This window comes from Emydura macquarii, unplaced genomic scaffold (genome assembly GCF_026122565.2).
Source record: "Emydura macquarii macquarii isolate MOO-44397 ecotype Brisbane River unplaced genomic scaffold, CSIRO-AGI_Emac_v2 contig_3671, whole genome shotgun sequence".
NCBI lineage: Eukaryota > Metazoa > Chordata > Testudines > Chelidae > Emydura > Emydura macquarii.
This window is the reverse complement of record NW_027133808.1, coordinates 5,931,483-5,955,639: the sequence shown is the minus strand read 5'-3', so window position 1 is coordinate 5,955,639 and position 24,157 is coordinate 5,931,483. Positions and strand designations below refer to the sequence as shown.

The window sequence follows — 24,157 nt, the reverse complement described above, 5'->3', positions numbered from 1 at the left end:
GGTTTGTTTTACTGGTTGGTCACTCATTATATATTCCTCATTTTTCTGATGCCTGACTTGAGACTCAGGGATCTAATTTGCAGAAGTCCTAAGCACTCATAGCTCCAACTGAAGTAAAAGGGAGCTTTTCTTTGAACATATAAAGTGCTATGTAATACTAAGTACTCTGAAAAATCAGGTGCTGGGTGTGTCTCAGATTCGGCACCCAAAACTATTGAATACTTTGATCTTAATCTTTTTGTGGCTCAGTTCCCCTTCTCTAAAATGTGGGTATTAATATCCCTTCATTCCACAGGAGTGTTGTAAAATAAATTAGTGTTTATGAAGCGATGAGCACCATAAAAAAGCCCATGAGGAAATGAATAATTCTGTCTTCAAAACAGGGTTTGAGTAGTGTTCAGTAAATAAATGTGGGGTCACACATTGCATAGCACCTCCATTCTGTGCACTGACTGGGCAGAGTTCCTGTGGAGAAATGGGGATGTGGTCATGTAATTAAAGACAGTATCATAATGCATGCATAGAAGGGGGCTGAATTAAGGTTGTATACACATCTTAATTATGGTATTTCCTAATTTTTGAGTGCTTTATTTTTCAATTTACAAATAGTTTGTATTAGTTTTTTGTGTATATTTGCCTAGGTTTTATAAAGCAAACTGAAAAAAACAAACTCCATCATTGGTCCCCATAGGGGTCATCAACAGGGTTGGAACCTTTAGATCCACTGCACAGACCTCTGCCACTTCAGCTAATTGAATAACTGATTGCAGTAGTAGATTGTTATACTTTTTGCGAATCAGCACTAGAGGGGAATTTGCCAGTGGATTTCACAGATATTTGCTGAGAGCAAGAGAGTGGTCAGACTCAGGATTCTTGAGTTACATTCAGTGGTTTGGAGGGGAGTTTGTTCTAGTGGGCACAGACTTTTTGACCATTTTCCCCTTCCTTACCAAAGCATGACCCCCTTTGCCTGTCCCCTGCAACATCTTTTTCCCATCCCTATCTTACTGTCTCTGTCCCATTCTCCTCACCTAGTCCATCCCAATCCCTACTCCTGTCTTCTCATTCCAGTTCTAGTCTCACTGCACAGCCAGTCCTGATCTCCTCCACAGTCCCAGTTCTTCCCTTTAGCGTCTTATCCAATCGGTCTGTGTCTCCTTCTTCCCAGCTGCCAGTCCGCCCCACCCATGTTCCCTAGCTCCAAGATGCAGTCTCGTTCCATGGGCTCCTCATCCAACTGCAGTGTCATCCTCCCACCATGTCCCAGGCAGCTTTATGTTCCAGCCCCTCTGTCCAGCCAGTCCCAGTTCTCTCCCTGAACTTTGGCTCCTCATCAGATTGTGTCAATTGCAAGGAAAGACCCGTTTTCAACCCCAAGAAGGAACATGCCCAGTGAAGACAGAATACTTGGATATTTTAGTTATTAATGTAGGCGTGGTTTGACGTCTACATTTGGGGGTAGCGGGGCGCTGAAGCCACTTCTCTGGCTCAGTGGTTTTCTCCTCCTGCCCGGAGTGGTACTTGAGCTGCCAGTGCTGGCGGGGAGGATGGGCCAGTTTAATGGGGGAGCTCCATCTGCTGACAAGGGGACTCCACATGTGAGGCTTCTGCTTCCCAGCCCATTCCTCTATCCCTTTCCCTTCCCCCTTCTCTATTCCATCCCCTTTCCTTCTCTACTGCCTCTTCCCCCCACCTTACCCCAATTCCCCACTTGATCTGCCCCTCCCCCCTGGGCACTCACTGTTGTACAGGAAACAATATGCTGGCCATGCAGGGTGCCCAGCATGCCTAGTAGGGGAAGTTGACCAGCACTAGGACCCAAGAAGGCAGAGCTGCCACTCTCCATTCCTCCTGGTCCAGTCCTTGCAGGGAGAGGGGCCAAGTGAGTCAGATGCCGGGGGAGGGAAGAGGAAAGGAATGACAGCCTTCCCAGCAGAGGTTGAGCAGAGCAAGCCCTGAGCAGCTCAGCACTCGCAGAAATAGGGGCGGAGGGGCAGCAGTGGCACGACACCTCGTGTGCCCCTCCCATGCCTTGCTTCTGTTTGGAGGGCAATGCCTCCCTGTCCCTCCCCAAATTATGCCCATGGTTCTTAAGCTCTAGCAAATCTCTACTTGGCATGAAAACTGCAATTTTTTTCCAAAGATTTATAACTTGGCCAAATGTGAGTAGATTTTCATGCAGGATGGTAAAAGGTACATCCCTGACACAAAGGCCACTCCATGCCAAATTTCAAGCCCTTGCTTCAAAGCATGGGGATGCGAGAGCTTCTGAAGGAAAAGAGCACCAGAATTCTTTAAGATGGGCAAAACAACATATTTTTTCCCATACCTTGTTCTAAAAAATGATTGAACTGTTCTGAGGCAGACATGTGTCATGGAAAATTTCAGCCTAAAAGGTTAAAATTTAGTGGTTATGAGCAACTGAAAATAGGGTCTTAGAATGAGAAGTGTCAGGCCACACTAATAACAGGAGGTGCTGCTAGTTCCCCCTTGTATAGTTATATAGGTCCAAGTTCTAGATCCATACGCCATACAGGCTATTGTTCTGTCCCTATTGATTTTGTTTTCATTCCAATCTTGTTTTGCTGTTGCCCACTTACTTCAACCATGCCACCTATTTGGTTGTCTCCTGAGTAGCTCCGTCAGCTGCTTCCTTCATTAGCATAATCACTTTGACTTCTTTTTCACTGTTGGAGCAGCTCTCTTCTTTGCACTAGCAGCCTATGTTGCAAGTCCAGAGTTTCTGTCATGACTGGAGAAACTTCGCTGTACCCCTTAGAACTGCTATAATAGATTGACCACCCCGACAGCAATGATTAACTTTTTTTTTAACTCCTAAATATGTCTCAATAGAGAAGTATGAGATTGTTTTATATTGTTTGTAATATATATAAATATATATATAAGGCTTCAGTTCCCATGCATTATACTCCTAACTGGAAAACCTAATGGGAATTGGGCATCCAAATCTCCTAGATTGCTCTGGAAATCTCAGCCTGAGTTCAGTTATGGTGTTTGCTGATGGGACGAACATGGTGAACAATCAAAAGTAATATTAGTGCTTATGGTACAGTTGTTGCTTAATTAACACATTTGGGACCTGAAATCTTCTATTTACCCACAGATCAATTGCAGCTCTCAGCAGTGAAAATGCAAACCACCCATACCACCCAATACCATTTCAACTCTGTTCTGGAAGGGTCTGGGTCATTCTCTGTTCGTTCTTTCCTAAGATTTGTTATTGAGACTATTTTCAGGAGAGCAAATTGTGGTAGTAGGCAAACTGATATGGTCATCTCTACAGTAGGAACTGGCCTGGACTTAAAACAGTCAACTCATTTCTCATAGGTCAACAAACAACCAACATATGATGATGACTTCTGGTCACTATCATTCTGTCTTATAAATGAACTAATGACCTAAGTTAAAGATTACCAATTACCAGTTAATATATTGTCCAGTCCCCCATGCCTAGAGCTGAAAATGCTTTTCAACACAAGTGATTATCATTAAATGAGAATTTTGTGCAGTGTCTGTCCTAACACAAAATTGCTGCTAATCAGCATATACTGGCCCTGTAGTCATGAACAACAAATAATTGAAAGCATCAACATGATGATTTTGTTGTATGTTGATTTATTTGACTTATTGTGATAACTTATAGCAAAGGGGGAATATAAAGTTTTTATAAAAACAGGGGGAATGTTAAAATGCTCAGCAGATCCCCTGTTCAAATTCCTGTTTCTCATCAGGCAGAGGTGGGGTATTGAACGAGGGTCTTCCACATCCTGGCTGAGACCAAAGCCAGTCTGCTGAAGGTTTTAAAGGAGATCTCCTGTCTGTTTTATATGGAGTTAGGCATACTTTGAGCACACCTACCAGACCAGGCTCCACACACAATAAGGGCTTCTCACCCTACCCTTATTGCCACCCGTTTGATCGTTGCGTGGGGCTTAAGCATGACATAGGTGCCCAGGCACCCAGAGGGAGGCAGAAGTGCATGTGCCCAGAGGCAGAAACATAGGTGCCTACGGAAATGTAGGTATCAAGTGAGTTTAGGTGCCTCCAGGGTTTGGCAGCAATTGAGCAAAGGTTTGTGGATAGCAGTGATGCTTAAAATCTTATATTTAGATGCCTAAATTTAGGGCTTAGGCATCTTAGTCCCTTTGTGAATTTGGGACAACTTGCGTAAGGTTTTATAATTGGGTCAGTGCTCACTGTGAGAGAACCATTAGTGAATGAGCAGTTTATGGAATTTTGTAGATTTTTTTAATGTCAAATAATTTGAATAAGGGATGATCATCTAGGAACCATTTGTTTTGTAAACCCCCCCCTCCCCCCCCCCCCCCCAAAAAAAAAAAGCAGAGTTGCATGTGATCCAGTAGTATACACTGATTCTCCTCAAAGTGCTCTTACACTTTTTGCTTTTTTTAAAAATGGAGAGTCTGGTCCCTTTGAAAGTGAGCAAAGCCTCCCCACAGTGTCTCCCAAATTAGACAGTGGAAAAAGCAAAATTTTCAGTTTTTCTCTGTATGGTGCTAATACAAACATTCAGATAGAATCGTTTTGGATATAGGGCTAAAACTGACCCTCTGTTTTGCAGGACTGAATAATGCATGTACTACTTACTTCTGCAAATGCACAGTAATCTGATGTATGATGATACGTTTATTTGATCTTAAATACAAGAATATTGACGGATACTGTACTTTAAAGCCAGCCTTAATAGCTGTCATGTTCAAATGTGGCCTCAAAGCAGTATGAGTCATACTTTGGCACTATCTTCCTTATCTTCCCCTCTCTAGTTACACCTCTAGGGCTTTATAAATATATATATATATTATGTAAACAAATCCACTTTGAGCTTCAATAGTGTAGGAATGCTGCTGCAGTCACCTGCTGCCCTTTTACTGATATGTTAACCTTGTCCTTCACACAGTCAGCCATGGAAAATTGGCAGGGTTATTCTCCCTTGTTGCAAGACAAGAGATCTGTTTTAAGAGTAACAGGATAATCTTAATTTTGCTAGCAGACCTCCAAACTAACGAACCCTCACCTAAGAGTTTGAATAGATCTCATTTTTTTTGTAGAAGTCATTTAGCAACTCTGGAAATGGAATGTAAACATTACATTTTTATTATGTGATGTTTTTTCCTTCATTTTTTTCCCTTCGTTTACAGGCTGGTTTTTGGTGGTGTTTTTTTAAGATTCTTGATCATTCTGTGATACAGTACCCTATTTCAAAAGTGTTGCTTTTTTGGTAAACGGTGGTAGAACCAGACTTGACAGCTTAGGTAGTAATAGCTCTAACCTAATATGACAAGGCCTATTAAGAACTTTGGAGGATTCTTTAACTTAAGAAATTTTTTGCTCTAAAGCTGTTCCATTGAAACTTACCAACCCTGTCAGTGGGACATCATAATTTCCTTTGGAGACATTTCACAGGAGATAGTCAATCCATATTTTTATTTATATTTTGAAATGGATTACCGACTCTTGCCTGGAAAAGAGGTTCTAAATACACCTTTGTTCACATTCCCTCCCTGTGAGGATTTTCCATTTCCATGTTAGCTGAGGAATGACTTAGACTTGTTGTTTCACAGGCCAGGATGCAAAGGCTTGTCTCATAGGAACAGCCTGCCTGAGGTTTCTGTCTCCAAAACAGTAGCAACAGTAATTCCAGACAACCATTTTTTACAAAGCGTGTCTTAAAAAAAAAGAAATCTACAGATCATATTCTGTTAAAAACCTCAGTAATGTTGTAATACAAAATACTTTAAAAGGCCTTACTCATTTAGTATGAGATTGAGACCTGATACACTTCACTTATGTCACAGTCCCCAAGGCTGCAAAGGGTGGAATGGAAAGAATCACATGAGTGTTTGAAATTTGCCTCATATGCTGTAATCTCCATGCTAAAGATGAGCTCTATCTTAATTGCAGGAAGGACAGCAGAAATAGCTCAGGTTTCTATGAGCAGGCCGGATCACAAAGAATACAAGAATGGCTATGTTTGGCCAGACCAGTGGTTCATGTAGCCCAGTGTCTTCTCTTCTGACAGTATCTAGTGCTAGATGCTTCAGAGGGAGTGAACAGAAAGGGACAATTTTATTGAGTGATCCCATCATCTGTCGTCATCCAGTCCCAGCTTCTGACAGTCAGAGGTTTAGGGACACCCGGAGCATGGGGATTGCGTCACTGACCATGTTGGCTAATAGCCATTGCTGGAACTATCCTTCATGAATTTATCTAATTCTTTTTTGAACCCAGTTATACTTTTGGCCTTCACAACATCCCTTGGCAACAAGCTCCATAAACTGACTGTGCCGTCTGAAGAAGTACTTCCTTTTGTTTGTTTTAAACCTGCTGGCTACTATTTTAATTTGGTGACCTTTGGTTCTTGTGTTATGTGAATGGGTAAATAACACTTTATGGTTCACTTTCTCCATACCATTCATGATTTTATTAGACCACTATCATATCCCTCCTTAGTCTGCTGTTTTCCAGCTTGTACAGTCCCAGTCTTTTTAATCTCTCCTCACATAAAAGCTGTTCCCTATCCCTAGTTGTTTTTGATGCCTTTCTCTGTACTTCTTCCAGTTCTAATATATCTTTGTTGGGATGGGTTGACCATAATTGCATGCAGTATTCAAAATTTGGGCATACCATGGATTTATATAGAGGCATTATATTTTCTGTTTCATTATCTATCCTTTTCCCAATGGTTCCTAATATTCTGTTAGCTTTTTTGACTGCTGCTGCCCATTGAGCAGTTGTTTTCAGAGATCTATCCACAATGACTCCAGCCTCTCTTTCTTCAGTGGTACAGTTAATTTAGACCCCATCATTTTACATGTACAGCTGGGATTATATTTTCCAATGTGCATTACTTTGCATTTATCAATACTCAATTTCATCTGCCATTTTATTGCTCAGTTACACAGTTTAGTGAGATCCCTTTGTAACTCTCTGCAGTCAGCTTTGGATTTAACTTTCTTGAGTAATTTTGTGCAAACTTTGCCACCTTGGTGTTCACCCCTTTCTCCAGACCCTTTATGAATATGTTGAACAGCACTGGTCCCAGTACAGATCCCCTGAGCACCCTGCTGTTTACCCCTCTTCACTGTGAAAATTGAGCATTTATTCCTACCCTTTGTTCCTTGTCTTTCAACCAGTTACTGATCCATGAGATGATTTTACCTCTTATCCCATAACTCCTTACTTTGCTTTAAGAGCCTTTGGTGTTGGACCTTGTTAAAGGCTTCCTGAAAGTTTGAGTACACTGTAGCCACTAGATCATTCTTGTCCACATGTTTGTTGACACCTTTAAAGAATTCTAATAGATTGGTGAGGCATGATTTCCCTTTACAGAATCTGCGTTGACCCTTTCCTCAGATGTCTTGTTCATCTATGTGTCTGATAATTCTGTTCTTTACTGTAGTTTCAACCAATTTGCCCGGTACTTACCAGCTTGTTATTGCAAGGATTGCCTCTGAAACATTTTTTAAAAAATCAGTGTCACGTTAGGTATCCTCTAGGCATTTGATACAGAGGATGATTTAAGTGATATACCACAGTTAGTAGTTCTGTAGTTTCATATTTGAGTTCCTTCAGCACTCATGGGTGAATACCATCTGTTCCTGATCCTTATTACTATTTAATTTATCAATTTGTTCCAAGACCTTCTCTATCAATACCTCTTCTATGAATACCTCAATCTGGGACAGTTCCTCAGATTTATCACCTAAAAAAATGGCTCCGGTATGGGAATCCCCCTCACTTCCTCTGCAGTGCAGACTGATCCAAAGAATTAACGTGGCTTCTCTGCAGATGCCTTGTCTTCCTTGAATGCTCCTTTGGTATCTCGATTGTCCAGTGACCTGATTGTTTGAGGCTTCTGATACACTTAAAAGTTGTTTTGCTGTTGGTTTTTGTGTCTTTTGCTAGTTGCTCTTCAAATACTTTTTTGGCCTGCCATATTATACTTTTACACTTGATTTGCCAGAGTTTATGCTCCTTTTTGTTTTCCTGAATAGGATTTGACTAGGATTTGACTTCCAATTTTTAAAGGATGTCTTTTTTCTCAACTGCCTCTTTTGCTCCATTTATCAATTGTGGTGTTCTATTGGTCCCCTTACTGTTAGTTGTTTTTTTTTTAAATTTGTGGTATACATATAGTTTGAGCCTCTATAAAAGTGTTTCTAAAAAATTTCTATAGAGCTTTGCCAGCATTTGTCTCTTGTGATTGTTCCTTTTAATTTCCATATAATCAGCTTCCTAATTTTTTTGTGTAGTTCCCCTTCTTGAAGTTAAATGCTATGGTGGTGGGTAACTTTGATATTTTCCCCCCTACAAGGATGTTTAATTTAATTATATTTTGATCGCTGTTACTGAGTGATTCAGCTATATTCACCTCTTGGATCAGATCCTGTGTGCCACTTAGTACTAAATCACTCTGATTTCTTTCCCAGCCTTCCTGAAGGCAAATATCTTGATTGGTGGAGAGTGCATCACTGTCTGGTAGCCTCCACTGATCAGTGTGGGAGAGTGAATCACTCTTGCTTCAGTCCAGGGAACAAGGACAAGCAGGTTCTGTCAATGTAGTGGTACATTCAAAACTCCTCTCTTCCTTTTTTGGTTCTTATTAACAAGTTTATTGGAGATTCTCTTTGAATTGTCTGCTGCTGGAACCACAGAGAATATCTGTGTAACCACAGCTGCCAGCTTTTTACATTGGGGAGCCTACCAGCAGGCAGTCTTGCACAGGGTATATGATCCATATAAGATGCCAAAGGAAGCATCTTGTATAGTTAGAGAGTCTAAGGCAGAAGAAATCACCAGAGCTTCTATCTGACCTCCCACACACCACAGGCCCCCAAACTCCACCGAGATACCCCTGTATCCCAATAAACTGGATTAAATAAAATACTACAGCCTTTAGAAGATGTAGCCTGATCTATAGATTATATTGATTACTTAAGAATCCACAGTTATCACTTTGAGGATTGACAGGTTCTTGTCCCAAGATCAGGCACAGTATTATATACTTGGGAACCCTGATGTGCACTGTTACAACACTCACACGATAGGAATTCTTCTGTATGTACAAATAGTTTATTAATACATTTAGCACAGTCATAAACACCCCAACTCAGTCAGCTAGATAGAGGTACTACAAAATGTCTGTCTGCACATCCATGCACTCTTACCATCCCTTGTAGAACAGCCTGAAATATTCACCATCCTCTTCCTCATCACCATCCCCCTCATCACCAGTGGCCATCATTCTGGCACTTCCGAAGAACTAAATCTCTCTTACTGCCCCTAGGCTGGGATGTAATTTTTATAATATGATACTCTGACATCACTATGTTTGATGCATATTTAGTAGGATTCCCTCTTTTTTCCTTGTTTGTGTTTTCCTTAACTTACTAATGTTGGAGTGTCCTTCTCCTAAAAGTTAGTATATCAGTGATCTCAACTTATTATCACATAGGTCAATTTGTTACCATGGCCCTCTTGTGATTAGGTTTCTGTGGATGTAGCTCATATACCTATTATGTACGTCAGTTCATTGCCATGACACTCTTGCAGTTGGATCATGTAGCTGTGGTTAGAAATTCTCTATTTTCAGCTCCCCAATACTTGTGGTTTTCCATTGGGCCATTTATCTGTATCTGATCCTAGCAAGCAACCCCTTCACCATGCTTCAGAGGAAGGCAAAACAAAAAAAAAAACAAGGTCTCTTCCAGTTTGACCTGGGGAGGAAATTACTTCAGGACCCTGATAATGGTGATCTGTTAAACTCTGACCACATGAGCAAGACCCACCGGTGCAGAATCTGAGAGAGTGAATTCTCTGTACTGCCTCAGAGTATCAATCTACCCCTTCCAGTGGGTATCTTCAGCCATGGCCATATCTGCTGCTTCAGAAGGAGGTTTTAAAAAAAAAAAAAAAAACCCAGAAAAATATTTCCTTCCTGACCCCTGCGGGCAACTTTCTGAAGTTGTGGAGCCTGAAATTTGGGAACAAAGAAATAGAACCGGAAAGGATTCCCCAGGGCTGTTGAGCATAGCCCCTTAGTACTGCAGGCAGCCTTTCATAAAGTCCCACTCATAAATGTAACATGCTTATCTTAAAACTAATTGGGTGCTTTTCTTCCACAGCTCCATCAGGGAGACTGTTCCAGAACCCTGTGTAAACAGCCAAAAAGAGTCATAAAATCATAGAAGATTAGGGTTGGGAGGGACCTCAGGACGTCATCTAGTCTAACCCCCCTGCTCAAACCTGGACCGACCCCAATTAAATCATCCCAGCCAGGGCTTTGTCAAGCCAGGCCTCAAAAATCTCTAAGGATGGAGATTCCACCACCTCCCTAGGTAACCCATTCCAGTGCTTCACCACTCTCCTAGTGAGAGAGTTTTTCCTAATATCCAACCTAGACCTCCCCCACTGCAACTTGAGACCATTGCTCCTTGTTCTGTCATCTGACACCACTGACAACAGCCTAGCTCCATCCTCTTTGGAACCCCCCTTCAGGTAGTAGAAGGCTACTATCAAAATCTTCCCTCACTCTTCTGCAGACTAAATAAGCCGAGTTCCCTCAGCCTCTCCTCATAAGTCATGTGCCCCCAACCACCTGATCATTTTCGTTGCCCTCTGCTGGACTCTCTTCAATTTGTCCACATTCTTTCTGCAGTGGGGGGCCCAAAACTGTATGCAATACTCCAGATGTGGACAAATTGAAGAGTGCCAAATAGAGGGGAATAATCACTTTCCTCGATCTGCTGGCAATGCTCCTACTAATGCATCTCAATATGCCATTAGCCTTTTTGGCAATGAGGGCACACTGTTGACTCATATCCAGCTTCTTGTCCGCTGTAATCCCCAGGTCATTTTCTGGAGAACTGCTGCTTAGCTAGTTGTTCACCAGTCTGTAGCAGTGCATGGGATTCTTCTATCCTAAGTGCAGGACTCTGCACTTTGTTCTTGCTGAACCTTGTCAGATTTCTTTTGGCTCAATCCTCCAATTTGTCTAGGTCACTCTGTATCCTATCCCTACTCTCCAGCATATCTACCTCTCCCTCCATTTTAGTGTCATCCGTGAACTTGCTGAGAGGTGCAATTCATCCCTTCATATAGATCATTAATGAGGATGCTGGAAAAAAAATGGCGCCAGGACCAACCCTATGGGCATTCTATTTGATACCAGCTGTCAACTAGACATTGAGCTGTTGATCACTACCCATTGAGCCTGATAATCTAGCTAGCTTTTTATCCATTTTATAGTCCATTCATCTAACCCATACTTCTTTAACTTGCTGGCAAGAATACTGAGAGAGACAGTATTAAAAGCCTAGTTAAATTCAAGGCATATGACGTCTACCGCATTCCAAATATCCACAGAGCCAGTCATCTCATCATAGAAGGCAATCAGGTTGATCAGGCATGACTTGCCCTTGGTGAATCCAGGTGTTCCTGAATCACAATCATCCAGTCTCTCCAGGGATATATAAATTATAGTTTTCTGTGCGCAAAAAAATCTTCTGTCTATCAGTTATTCTCATCAATGGCAAATAGAACTCCCAGGCAAACTGACTCTGCATTGTGAAGCTGGATTTAGGGGACTCCAATTTTATATAGAAGCATTCATGACCACCACAATTTTTTGGAAAATTTACCATAGTCTTGGGGCTGAAGGCTCAAAAAGAGTTAGGCTCCTAACTTCCACTGATTTCTACCCTTTTTTGAGCATTCAGCCCCTATAAGTCCAGTGGTGCTGAAGTTCCCATTTATTTCAATAGTTCTCAGCAGTTGCCATTTATTTCAACTGGTACTTTGAAGCTCAGCACCAGTGCAAATCAAGCTGTTACAATAATTATCTGAAAAATCACAACACAGAAATGAAAAAGCCACTATTTTCTACTTCCTTACCCATTGGTATAGTTCAAGTAACAGTTCAGAAGCTTGAGACAAAGTTCTAATAATACCAACTGCTCCTAAATGACCAGGAAGACTTTATTCTGTAGCTTCCTAAACTCGAGGTGGAGTTTTCATTTCCTCTACCTCCAAAAAGAGACGTCTTCACACAAGACTCAGTTCTACATCTAGTCTCCAAGATATACCTGTCTGTATGATTCTTCAGCTGAGGCAACTGAATGTAACAGGTTCTTTTACAGGGTGACTGAAACCATGATATCTTCCAAGAAGAACAGGGCCTGCACTAAAATGTGAGTCAGATGCAGACTTTGGTGTAAAGACAGGGGATCAAGACAATATAGGCAAAAAGCCAGCACATAATGGAATTTGTTTAAATTATTAGTTTATTTTTAAGATAGATTCAGCCAGTTTCCTAAAAGTGGAAGTCACGACTGCTATACCTAGCAAGCATTAAACTAGGATTCATTTTGGTACAGCCCCATATTGCAACATTCTCTCCTAAATAAAAGTTATGTTAACAGTTGCCCATTATGGAATCTAAATAAAGTTCTTCAAATTTCAGTTTTCCCTCTATCTGAGCTTCTTCATTCAGTCTCATTATATGTTCTGAAACTTAAAGCTGCTAGACACATAGCAATTATGTCAAGGAGCAATTTGCAGTTAGGATCCTTATTAACAGATGAACTAAACTACTGCTTCCAACAAAGATGCAATGGTTCAGCAAACTGATCGCATCTTCATTCCAAAAATATACTCACATTTTTATGAAATAGTTCTGCCGCCTTTTGTCAGGAGACAAAATGTAAGAGGAAGAAAAAAATGGCACAAATTGGACGTGAAGTGTAGTATTAGGATATACCTCAAAAGAACCAGAGAATTTTGAAAAAAAGAAGGGAACCAGCGAAGTCTTAGCTTGCAGAGGACCGTGATTGGGGGAAACATCCAGCAGCATGGCTAGCTGAGGAGTGCTATTTAAACAAGGAAGAGGCACACGAAGTTGTCCAAGTAACAGAGCTGCTTTTATGGACCTGTCCTGCTTACCTGACTCTTGTGCCTTGCCTTCCCACCGGCTCCTCTTTCCTGTTCTCCTTATCGCAGATCCCTCGGTTGTGCCCACTCTCAGTTCCTGTTTTCCTGCCTCACTCCAGCTCTCTGTTCCTACACCTCACCCCTGGTGTTGTCTCCAGCTCTGACCTTAAGCTTGGCACCTGATACTGTGTCTGGCTGTGACCTCTGGCTTGGCACCTGACTCTAACCATAAGACATGACCCCCACGCACTGGTCATTCCATTAGGCACCACTACAATGCAAATAATAAAAACAAACAAATAATATTATTAGACATGTTTACTCCTCAGACAGAACTTTTTTTGAAAATACTCTATTGAAACAACTCTTGTTGTTTCATCTTTATTGAATTTGTTTTTAGTTACCAATGATGTTTGCATGAAAACAGGTTCTTAGTTTTTTTAGAAGATAAACTACTCCTACTGCTTTTTCTCCATTTTTTGAAGTCATAATCCTGTTTTGTGACATCATGATAATCTGCACAGCATGTAGAGAATAAGTACCAAGTGCAAAGGTCCTGTTTGCATGCAGATGTTCCTAGCAACAAAGAACAGGCGAAGAGAAATACAGAACCTGGGACCTGTAGTCTGTTTTTTTCTAATATTACTGTTTTCTGTGAAGAATCTGTGGATTTTAAGAGTGTAATACAAACTAACATCGTTTTTTGCCTATTCCCCTCAATTTATCCAGTTTTACCTGCAGTGTATGATGTTGTCACATATTCTGCAATAAAAATGCAAATAGTTAGGTGACTGAATTAACGATGAATGTCCTTTTAATGTTACTTTACATAATGTATGTGAAAGAAAAGTGAGGCCTTTTAAAACTGTATTTTATGTGTCGGTAATTGTCTGTGTTAGTGTAATCATTTATGAAGTATTATAGTAAATTGAAGATCTTGATTTCAAACCACTATTACATTAAAGTATATTTTTGTAGGAACTGGTACACAAGTATACAACAGATTTTGTCATATTTGTGGTGAAATTAATACATGGAGTTGCTAATATGTATAGAGTGTAGATTATTCTCGCAAATTATGTAGTTTTAAAAATATTTCCTTTCTGTGTGTGTTTTGGAAGTACAAATTAAGAGCTGTATAAGTGTCTGCATTTATTGCTACAGGAATATATTTCACTACGTGGGTATTCATAAAGTTTCTTCTCTTTTGAAAGATACTACACTTAAAATAGCAAAATATTCCTAGAACAATTAATATCTCCAAAATGGAGGAAACTTTTTTTAAAGAGAAACAAGTGTTTGTAAAACTTATGCATATAGTAGAACTGTCTGTATATTCTTTTGTCTCTGGTAAATTCCCCTACCGCACCTAACAGAAAATAACAAGAGTTACAAGGCTGTAGTTTTAAACCTAATGATTTAAACCTATGCCTCTAGCTGCCATAGGACTCACAGGCTGTATGTAATTCAGAAAGATAACTATTGAATATTATTTACTCTTGTAAGATGCCAAAGTGCAGGCTATAGATTTTTAAATATATGATTTAATGTGGGTTACAGATTCTTACAAAATAAAACTATATTTTCTATGGCTATAGTTGTGAGGGTTTTTTTTTCCTTCTTCTTTAACGTCAAAACTGAAGAAGGATTTAGTTGGATTTTTTTGTGTGGGTGTTCGCACTTATTCAATGCTTTTGGCAAAAACTAGTTTACTGTTTAAAATAATGTCATACTTAATATTGTTTAGGATACCTACATAAAACCTGCCACATCTTTCTTTTATGTATTAGAATGTGCTTAAGTAAGCTTTAAAGTTGTCTGAAATAAAGATAAAATCCATTAAAATCAGGGGTGTAAAACTTTGTAATATGAAATTTATTTAAACCTGGGAAGTGGCATTCTTAACAAACCTTCCAATGCTTCTGAGTAGACTGAAACCTGTTCCAGTAGAGTCAAATGCCAAGGGTTGTACCGGATGGATTATAACCACAAAGTTCAGCTTCTCTAGTTCCATCAATATCATCCTTTCTGCATGAAAATAAGTAATGTAGTTTTTAGTTTGTTTCTATAGACATTTATTACAACAGTATAGATAAGTTCCGAGAGAGGGCTCCTATTTCCTATTTAGCAGCAGTGAAAATTGCAAATTATTCTTTTAACTTGGCTTGCCAGTAAGTGTCACTGTGCCAAAGAAAAATTCTCTGGATGGTAGAGAACAAATGTTTGTTTTTCCTGGCTGTTTGCATATGCTGTTTTTAATTATAATTAAGCAAGAATATTTACCTACAAAGTAGAACCTATTTTTTTTTTTGACTTAGTGAAGTCATTTTCCAAGATGTAGCCATAGACAACCAGTCCTGTGGTTATTGTGTAATGTTATTCATTATACAGAACAAATAGGTGTAGGGTGGTAGAAAATCAATAAAATAGCACCCTGCACATTAGCTGCAGCATTATAGCTGCAAATTCTTCATCAGGAAGAATCTGTAGGGGAAAAAGGAAACAAAAACACTAGATCAAAAGCGATGTGGGGAATTAATGTGGAGAAGATGAAAGGGAAAGAGGCAAACAATAGAGTAGATGTAAGTGGAGGATTTAATAAAGCAGAAGCAATCAATTTTTTTGTGGGACAGATAAAAAGACATTGAGAATAATTGTTACAGGAGGGCAAGTAGTAGCATCAAGTTGAAAATGACGTGTATTTAATGGCCATATGAAAGCCAGGACTTGTCCATGATTTTTGCTATCATTTGTTTTCCCCGGGAGTAGTTTCCTAATAGCTCTCTTAGTAAAGTGTACCCCTTCACTGTGACACTCATAAAAGCCTGTTTAGCTCTCTCAGAAGTTAAAATATCAAGAAAGCATCATTCAGCATTAAATAGATAGTAACTATTTTATTTTAAGTACATGGGGCCAGATCCTCAGTTGGCGTAAATAGGCGTATCTGAATTGACTTCTGCCCATTTAAATGTGCAGTGTTAGTCTGTTTGAAGATGCTTTTATAGAAATAGTAATCGTGGTTATAATTTACAATATTTAGTATTCTGTGATTTTAAAGAAAATAAAATTTTCATTTTCACAGTCATCACAGACTTCCAAAAACACATGAATTGTTTCTTTTCTTGGTTCCCCTTGCTCCAGTGGAGAAGTAATTTATGCAGTCCTTTAGAGGGTGCAGCTTATTCTCCATCCCCATTTCATCAACGTTTAGTCTCAGTCCACTTGCTTATGGGGGGAGCAGCAGTCCTGCAACATCTGCTCATTTCTTGCATCTGGGAAGGCCACACAAGGGGATCAAGAGGAACCATATTACCCTGCATCGTTGCATTAGGGCCAGTGATGATCTGACAAGAAGAAGAAGAAAATTACTAAGATTTTCCTCTGTTAGTTGTCAGTGAGATGATGGAATATTTTGTTCCCCCTATAGAAAGTCATTTTAGGACAAATACACCCTCTGTCTGTGGTGGGCCCCTGGCAGTGGAGATGGTGGGGATCTGGGAGCAAAGATTTGGGGAGACTGCTTGGGGGTTGAGCACCCCTTGTGTGGAGCTCTGCTCAAAACAGGCTCTCAGCCCATGGGGGAGGGGCCAGAGGATCTGCAGCAGATCTACCAGTCTTTGACCTCTCCTCCTCAGAAATCCCATATGGACTGTGGCTACGATTTCAGCTCACTAGGCTGGAGTAGTCTTTGTGGAGTGACTCTCTGCCAGCTAGGTGAGATGGTTTCTCCCCTGCACAGCTGGCCAAAGCTCAGCTGGGTTACATGGGCTGGGCATTGGCTCAGGTTTTGCGCCTAAATCAATTGCTAGGAGAAAGTAATGGAAAATGTTAGTATCTTTGGGGACTAAGAGAGGCTTAAAAGTAAATATATTAATGTCCATAATTAAAGTTTCCATTATTTTCCCATCACTGGAGTGTTACAGGTGGTTTGTATAGAAAATCTAAAACCAGTCTTGATTCTAGGATAGGAGGGGTTATCTGTTGTTTCCATTAAGTTTTAAAAAAGAGCACAACACAAAACTTTGTGTTTTAGCCACTCAAATATAAGTAATGGTAATGGTGTTACTGAGATATCCCAAAGCAAACCAGCATGTTTCGAGACCAGTCTAAGGTATCTCTGCATAAGTATTCTTTAAGAAATAACCTTCTGTCTCATTGTGATAAAACAATAAAAAACAAATGCATTTGGAGTTGAGGCCCACAAAGTTTTTTATGTTGTTTAAACAGGCTAAGATAATAGATTTGTGGTGTATTCCTTCAATTTTGGTAATTGAGGGATAGGGTATGTTGTACTGCATCCTCTACGAATTTGACAGTCTTTTCTTTAATTTCTTTTAATTCTGGAGGATGCCTCCAGAATTCTTCATTGTTTCCGTAAACAAGACTTTCTGAATTCATTTTGTGTTATGCATGTTTTATTTAGTGAACTGTAGGACTCGTTCCATTGTTGTTCACAACTATTATAAAGACCTATATCTTTGATTTGCGAAAAGTTTTGAATATTTATGTGTAATTAAAATAGAGGTTGGTTAGCAGGTGCTGACTTCAGTTTGTAGTTACAGTACCGCAGTCAGACATGAGGTTTCTCTGTTGAGGAAATTATTTTTATTTAATACTAAAGGATGTTGGTAATCTGCCTCTAATGCCAAATTATTTCAGGGTGTGCACTTTGCTTTTTCCCCTACATTTGCGTAGATCGGAAAACTGAACGTTCCAAACAACTGGTGGAAACTTTTCCATATCAACTTTATATGTACTAAAAATGCAGTTAAATGTGTTCAGTTAAATACATAAAAAGAACTAGAATTAATTATTGTGGGAAAGAATTTTAAAAAAATATTGTTGATTTGTTTTTAGCTGATACATTTAACATGGCAAATTTGAAGTGAAGCCTGGGGGAAAAACAGTGGCAAACTATTAACTCCTAATTAAACTTGACTTATTGAGGATATAAAAAAAACCTCATAGAATTCATACAGCATTTATTTGCACAAGACATCTCTGCTTCTATCAATGAGTGTATGGTAAACAACCCAAAGCCATTATATGATCAAAGAGCAATAAATGTAAAAAAGTATTGTTTGTGTTTCTATGTAATGAGTCATCTCCTATGGTATCCATCTTGTTTCAAAATTGGAGCCATTTCCAAACTTTTAAATCTCCATTCTTTTTATGAAGGTGGCACTAATGTAAGGATGGGGGAAAGACATGTCCTTGTTGCTTTAGCTTTTCCTCTTGCCCTTAACTCTTATACTTTAGGCTGAACTATATTATGTGGTCAAATTCTTCTCACCTTTATCATTGAAGCCTCTAGAGTAATTGATATTCTCCTTTTCTTGCCTGTGTTTATTTTAAAGCATGGTTCAGGCTGTTTTTACAATGAGAATAAGCTTACTATTACTCTGAACACTTTCTCACAGTCTCTACTTTCTAAAAGTTATGTTGGTTCATTTGGTGAGAAATGTGTATTTGTTTCAAGCCAAGAGTGATCAGGAGAAAAACAGCTGTGCATTTTTGTGTGGGTGGGTGTGGGTGTGTGGGTGGGTGGGTGGGGGGCGGGGGTAAAGTTCACACCACCAAAAATGTACTGTAGTGTACGTATTCTCATCTGAGACCTGGTCTCCACTTACCTTCAAATTCGGCGGCAGTCGACAGGAGTTACGCAAACTACACAGAGGAGCTTGTGTATCTCCCATTGACTTTGTAACTCCTCTTCTATGTGGCATCTTCACTGCACTGCAGCACTTGAGGGGGTGGTTTTAACGTGTCGACTTCTGGATCGATTGAACGGGTCTTCACTGACCGCTCAATCGATCCAGATAGATTGATCTGATGGCAGCGAATTTGCCGCCATCAGTGAAGATGTGCCCTCACTTACTGATGCTCTTTGTAGGCCTGCAGTAAAAATACCTGCTTCAGTTTTAGCATATGAGCTCATTGTTTTAAAAGTTAGCATGCTCATAAAAAGTCAGAATAAATAGCCTCCTGTTTACGTTTTCCTTCATCTAGTTTCTTTTCTTGCCTAAATTTTAAAGTAAGAATGAGCCAGTTGATTTTTACACCTGGAGGTAAAAAAGAAAAGATCTCCACGGGCCACTTCACTCTGATGATTGGCATAGCTAGTAAAAAGTTGTTTTTACCCAGTTGGATTAATATGGAGTACAGATATGTTCACACTGTTTTTTGGATGAGGGGCATAAATTAGATCCGAAGTGGCCAATGTGTGAATTAGGATGGAGTTAAGAGAGAACCTGCTTTAATTCTATGATGTATTTACAAACTACAGATAGCAGATTGAGATTAAATCTCAGGAAAAACTTCACTAACTGTAAGAATAGTAGAATAATGCAACAGACTGCATTGGGAAATCATGGAATCTTTGTCACTGGAGGTTTTCAAAAAGAGGCTGGATAACCATCTGTCTTGAATGGTTTAGACACAACAAATCCTGCATCTTGGCAGGGGGTTAGACTAGATGACCCTTGCAGTCCTTTCCGACTCTATGGTTCTCTGATTCTGTGATTCTATAGTTGTCTTGAAATCCAAGGGCCAGCTTTAATTTAGTCTGGGGATGGTAGGTGATAGCTGAGTTTGTGTGCTTAAAGCCATAACCTGGGATTAGTCTATTTAGCTGGGAGCATGCTTCCCAGCCCAGATAAACAAATTAGTGCTAGCGGACTCGCGCTAGCTTACGAACAATAGCAGTGTGGATGCCGCAACTCAGGCTCTCAAGCTCACTCGACCTCCTGGATCTGAGCTCGGGTAGCTAGCTTGAGTCTCAGCTGGAGCTGCAACGTCCACATTGCACATTTTTAGTGCAGTAGCCTGAGTTCCACTAGCGTGGATTTGTCTACCCAGGTTGGGAGTCTGGCCCCAGCTGCAGTATATACATATCTGTGTTCTCTTATGACAACAGAGATCAGTAGGATTGGCACTACTGAATGAAGTCAGTACCCAATTGCACAATACACCTAGCTCTTGTCAATACAAAATGTTCAAATCGAAAGTGTCGTTCCGTCAGTCCTTTTCTTTACTAATTTAAAGAGAAATAGCATTGCTGTCATTGCAGTGCAATGGGAAAAATCATTGAAACTAGTGGCAGATTGTGTCCAATATGACCATCTAGGTGATGTATCCAACATAAGACACTATACAACTTTCAAGTATAACAAAGAACATTTTTATTTCTTCTTAGCTATTTTGAAGCCTGCTGACCTTGATGGATCGATCTATGCACCAAATTGTAAATGAGATATGAAATAAAACTTTTCTGTTCAATTGATAGACTGTTGTCAATGCTCAGCAGTTGCTGTAGCACAATATTTAGCTTAGACCTGACACAGAAGCCCATCTAGTACGTAATTCTCATCTTAAAAAGGCCATTTCCAAATAAATCAAGATATTTTTTCCCACAAGATGTTTGTTAACTTTTTAAAATTTCTTCCACGTCCTCTCTCCCAGTTGATATCTCACAGTTATTTAGTAGCGACCTTCACTAAACCTTATGGTAAGTTTCACATACTGGGATGGGCATGCCAAAAACAAATTATTTTTAATAAAGTGAGATATACACAGCCTCTACTGATCATTTACATGAATCTGTGTAATCTTACAGAAAAGAAATCTGATATGGAGCTGACTGTGTGTGTGTTTGAGTTAGTAGGGAGGAAGATGACCTTGCAGTTATGGGCTATCCACTCTATTAATGTGCTAAAATGCTTTGAAAATCTGAAAGAAATCATGGTACTCCATACAACGTAGAAATGTGCATTTGAAGTAAGAGCCCAGCAATTCAAAATCTTCTGGTCTCACTCATAGCAGGTAAAAGGCTGCCTTGATGACACTTAGAGCAAATGAATTTCTCTCCTGCAGTCATGCACTGAATACATAGCTTGATCTAGTTTGGTACAAAAGGGCAGGATCTATAAATAGTTAACTGAGCTTTCTTCAGGACAAGTGATGTATAGCTGGAACTCTCTTTTGGGGTCTTTTTTAGAAGTAAGTGCAAATATGAAGAAAAGGAAAGTTTGTAAAAAGAGGTTCTTTTAATGAGATTGAAACCTCACATATTTTACCTTCTTTTTGAGAGTACATGGACAACCACTTCAAAGGTATTTAATGCTGACCTTGCCATTCATTTTAAAAAAAGAAAGGGGGGGGGGGGAAGCAGATTTCTGTGAAACTGATGTGAATATATTTTTTTTGTCAACAAATGCAAGCAGATAATGCACCTTATCACTGACTAGTTAATTTGTATCAAAGGTGTTCCTATCATGCAAGCTTTAGTGCGTTCAGCTTTTATTTTAAAAAAAATAGCTATCAGGCTTAATGTAAGCTCTCCCCTCTTGTTGCCTTTCCCAATTTGCGTTTGCATTGTGCTGCATTATACTGTTCCCCAAAGGCCATCCCCATCCTGTTTGCTCTTTCATGCACCTTTTATGCAGTTCCTCTTAGATTTTTTTAAATTTTTGAGCCATTGCTGATTGTGTTGAGTGATGTTCTGGATCTAGCATAAATAAGGCTGTAAGTTATACTCTGGTACGATTACATCCACCAAAATGTCTTGTCAGTAGTGAATATGGTAAATAAGACAATTCAGAAATACTGTGAAGAGGCATCTATTTTCATGGTATTTCCAGCTTCTGTTTTTTCTGTTTTGTCCAATTGAACCTCAGCAGCTGAAAGTGCTGAGTCCAAACCCTCTTCCTCTCGCTTTGTCTTACAGCCAAACAAATGATCTTGCACATTCAAAACCTGCCACATACCCACAGGGATCCTAGAGTTTCTTGGTTGGTTGTTGTAGCCTTGTTAGCTCAGGACAAAAATTAAACAAAACCTTAATGTTGCAAAATTGGCTCATCTGTTTACTACTTAGTGTCTGTAAACCACTCAACGGTACTATTGTCCTAGGGTGTCATCCTGTAATGTCTGAATGGCCACTGCCTAGAAGGAGGTACTTTCAAATCTCGACAAGCTACTGATGCTGTTTTCTGTTTAAAACAATGGTATGGACAGGCTTGGCAGAATTTGATTTCTATTAATTCCTCAAAGAACTTTTTTTTCCTTTCTGTTTTCTGATTGCATGGAAGCTTCTTGCTATCTAGTCTAATTAACCTGCTTCCTGCAAGGCCACTCTGCTCTTATCTTCAGACCTTGCCTCATTTTTCCTGTGATATATTTTTCCCCCTCCCTGCCACTTTAAGAAATGGAGCTTCTGCAGACCCTGTCACCTGTGCAAAGTTTTCTCTGAACTCTCTGTAGTACATACTGCATATTTTATTTCCTCATTTGGCCCTTCATGCCTTCCTGAATGGTGAATATATGGTAGAAACAATGCATTTTCTCCTTTTCCACACAATCCACAATAAGTGCTGCTGTGTTTTAACCATGCTTCACTATTCAAACCTGCTCTAGAGCCAACAACTTGCCTCATCTCCTCTCTCCTAGTGCATTCTGCCTCAGTTCTTGGGTGCTAATGTTATCTGAATTACAGATGACTAGTCTTGTATATATTCTTGTGAGGGCTCAGAGTCTGGTAACTTGCCAGCTTGACACTTTTTTATACCTTTTTACAGTGATAGAGGAACTAATAATGAAATTGGTTGCAGAGTTGAGGTGTTGAATTGCACCCTTCCCCCTTGATTAGTATTTAGATATCAGCTGTAGCTTCCACCAGACTATATGTAAGTTTTGCAGAAGTACAACCCTAGTGTGCAGTCTCAGTTGCTTGTTGCCAGTATTCTGGTCTGTTCTGGCAGCTGCTCCTTTGTTTCCTTGTTCCTGAGAAACGTTGCAAGATTATTATTATTTATTTGTATTACCGTACAACCAAGGAACCCTAGTCATAGACCAGAACCCCAATTTGCTAGGCACCGTACAAACACAGAACAGAAGATGGTCCCTACCCCAAAGATCTTACAGTCTAAATATCAGATAAGAGACAACAGATGGCCACAGATAGACAGGGAAATACAAGGAAAGAATGATACAGTACTGGTTGGCATGATAGACAGTAGTCTCAACACACCAGCAGCCTAGCCATTGCCAAGTTCTTTGTAGGCATCACAGCAGAGGATAATTTTGAGGAGGGATTTGAAGGTGGTCTTCTAGTGTGATTGTTTTAACACAACTGGTTGTTTCTTAGTAGATATTTGACCATTTACTTTTATTGACATTGGGACAGATTCACTGATACATTCTGGCTGCTTTGTGCTGCTCCTGCCATGCACAGCAGCTGTAAATCTGGTTTAATTTAAGCCAGGATGATGGCTGTTTTGCATTGCTGGAACAGTGCAAAGCAGCTGGATCCTACCAGCTGATCTAGCCTTTTGGTGAACCATTATAAATGACTTGTTTTATTCATGATCTCTATGCACAACTGTATTTGAAGTCAAAACCTGTAGGAATATTGAGTAGATCATATCCATTAAAGGCAGCTTTTATATTCTAAAATAAGCATCCGTGGAATTAGAGGTTTCTTGAGCTAAAGGTTTTCCAAGCTAAAATGAAATTATGCATGTTAGCCATATGTGTTTGTTTATATAGGACTCCCTCAGATACAGTCTAATTTCTGCTGTCTTATCCTATTTTCAGACATATCAAATGAAATTATTTAAATGTTAAAATTTAAAACTGCCGATTTTTAGACGTTTTTACTATGTTGCCAAAAAGGGCGCTGTACTTAGTCTAAATACAGTTTTGCTATAGCAGTATTTCCTTCCAGTTTATTGGGATGATTTCAATGGCATGAAATCTAAGTGATGTTGGTAAACTTGATGTTATCTGTGATTTATTGATTGGATATATTCTAGGCCTATTTTCCTTTCATTTTAAAATATAATCTATAGTTGAGATCATTTGTACTTACCTTTGTACTTGCATAGATAGCATTTTACATGTTCAAAGCACTCTACAAACATTAATCAACATAATATAATTGTATAAATGGTATTTTTTACTACCTTTTTATTAAACTCTGCTGTTACTCTAAGGTCCTTGTAGCATACTACAACATTCAGCAGTTCGTAGTCATTTCTTTTAACAGATAATGATAGCTCAATTAGAGTGAATGTAAGAGAGCACAATCAACATTATTCCTGTTATTAACTTTTGTTTCATAACTCGGCTTGTTTGTCCTTTATGTAGAAGTATTCTCTTATTAAAAAATCCAATGATGATTTTTTTTCTG

The 24,157-nt window shown here is 39.5% G+C and overlaps 1 protein-coding gene across 7 annotated transcripts in view; it reads left to right on the top strand.

The window, feature by feature from the left end:
- Positions 1 to 24,157, top strand: part of PCCA (propionyl-CoA carboxylase subunit alpha) — a 415,109-nt gene that overhangs the window by 297,537 nt on the left and 93,415 nt on the right. The window lies entirely within an intron of this gene.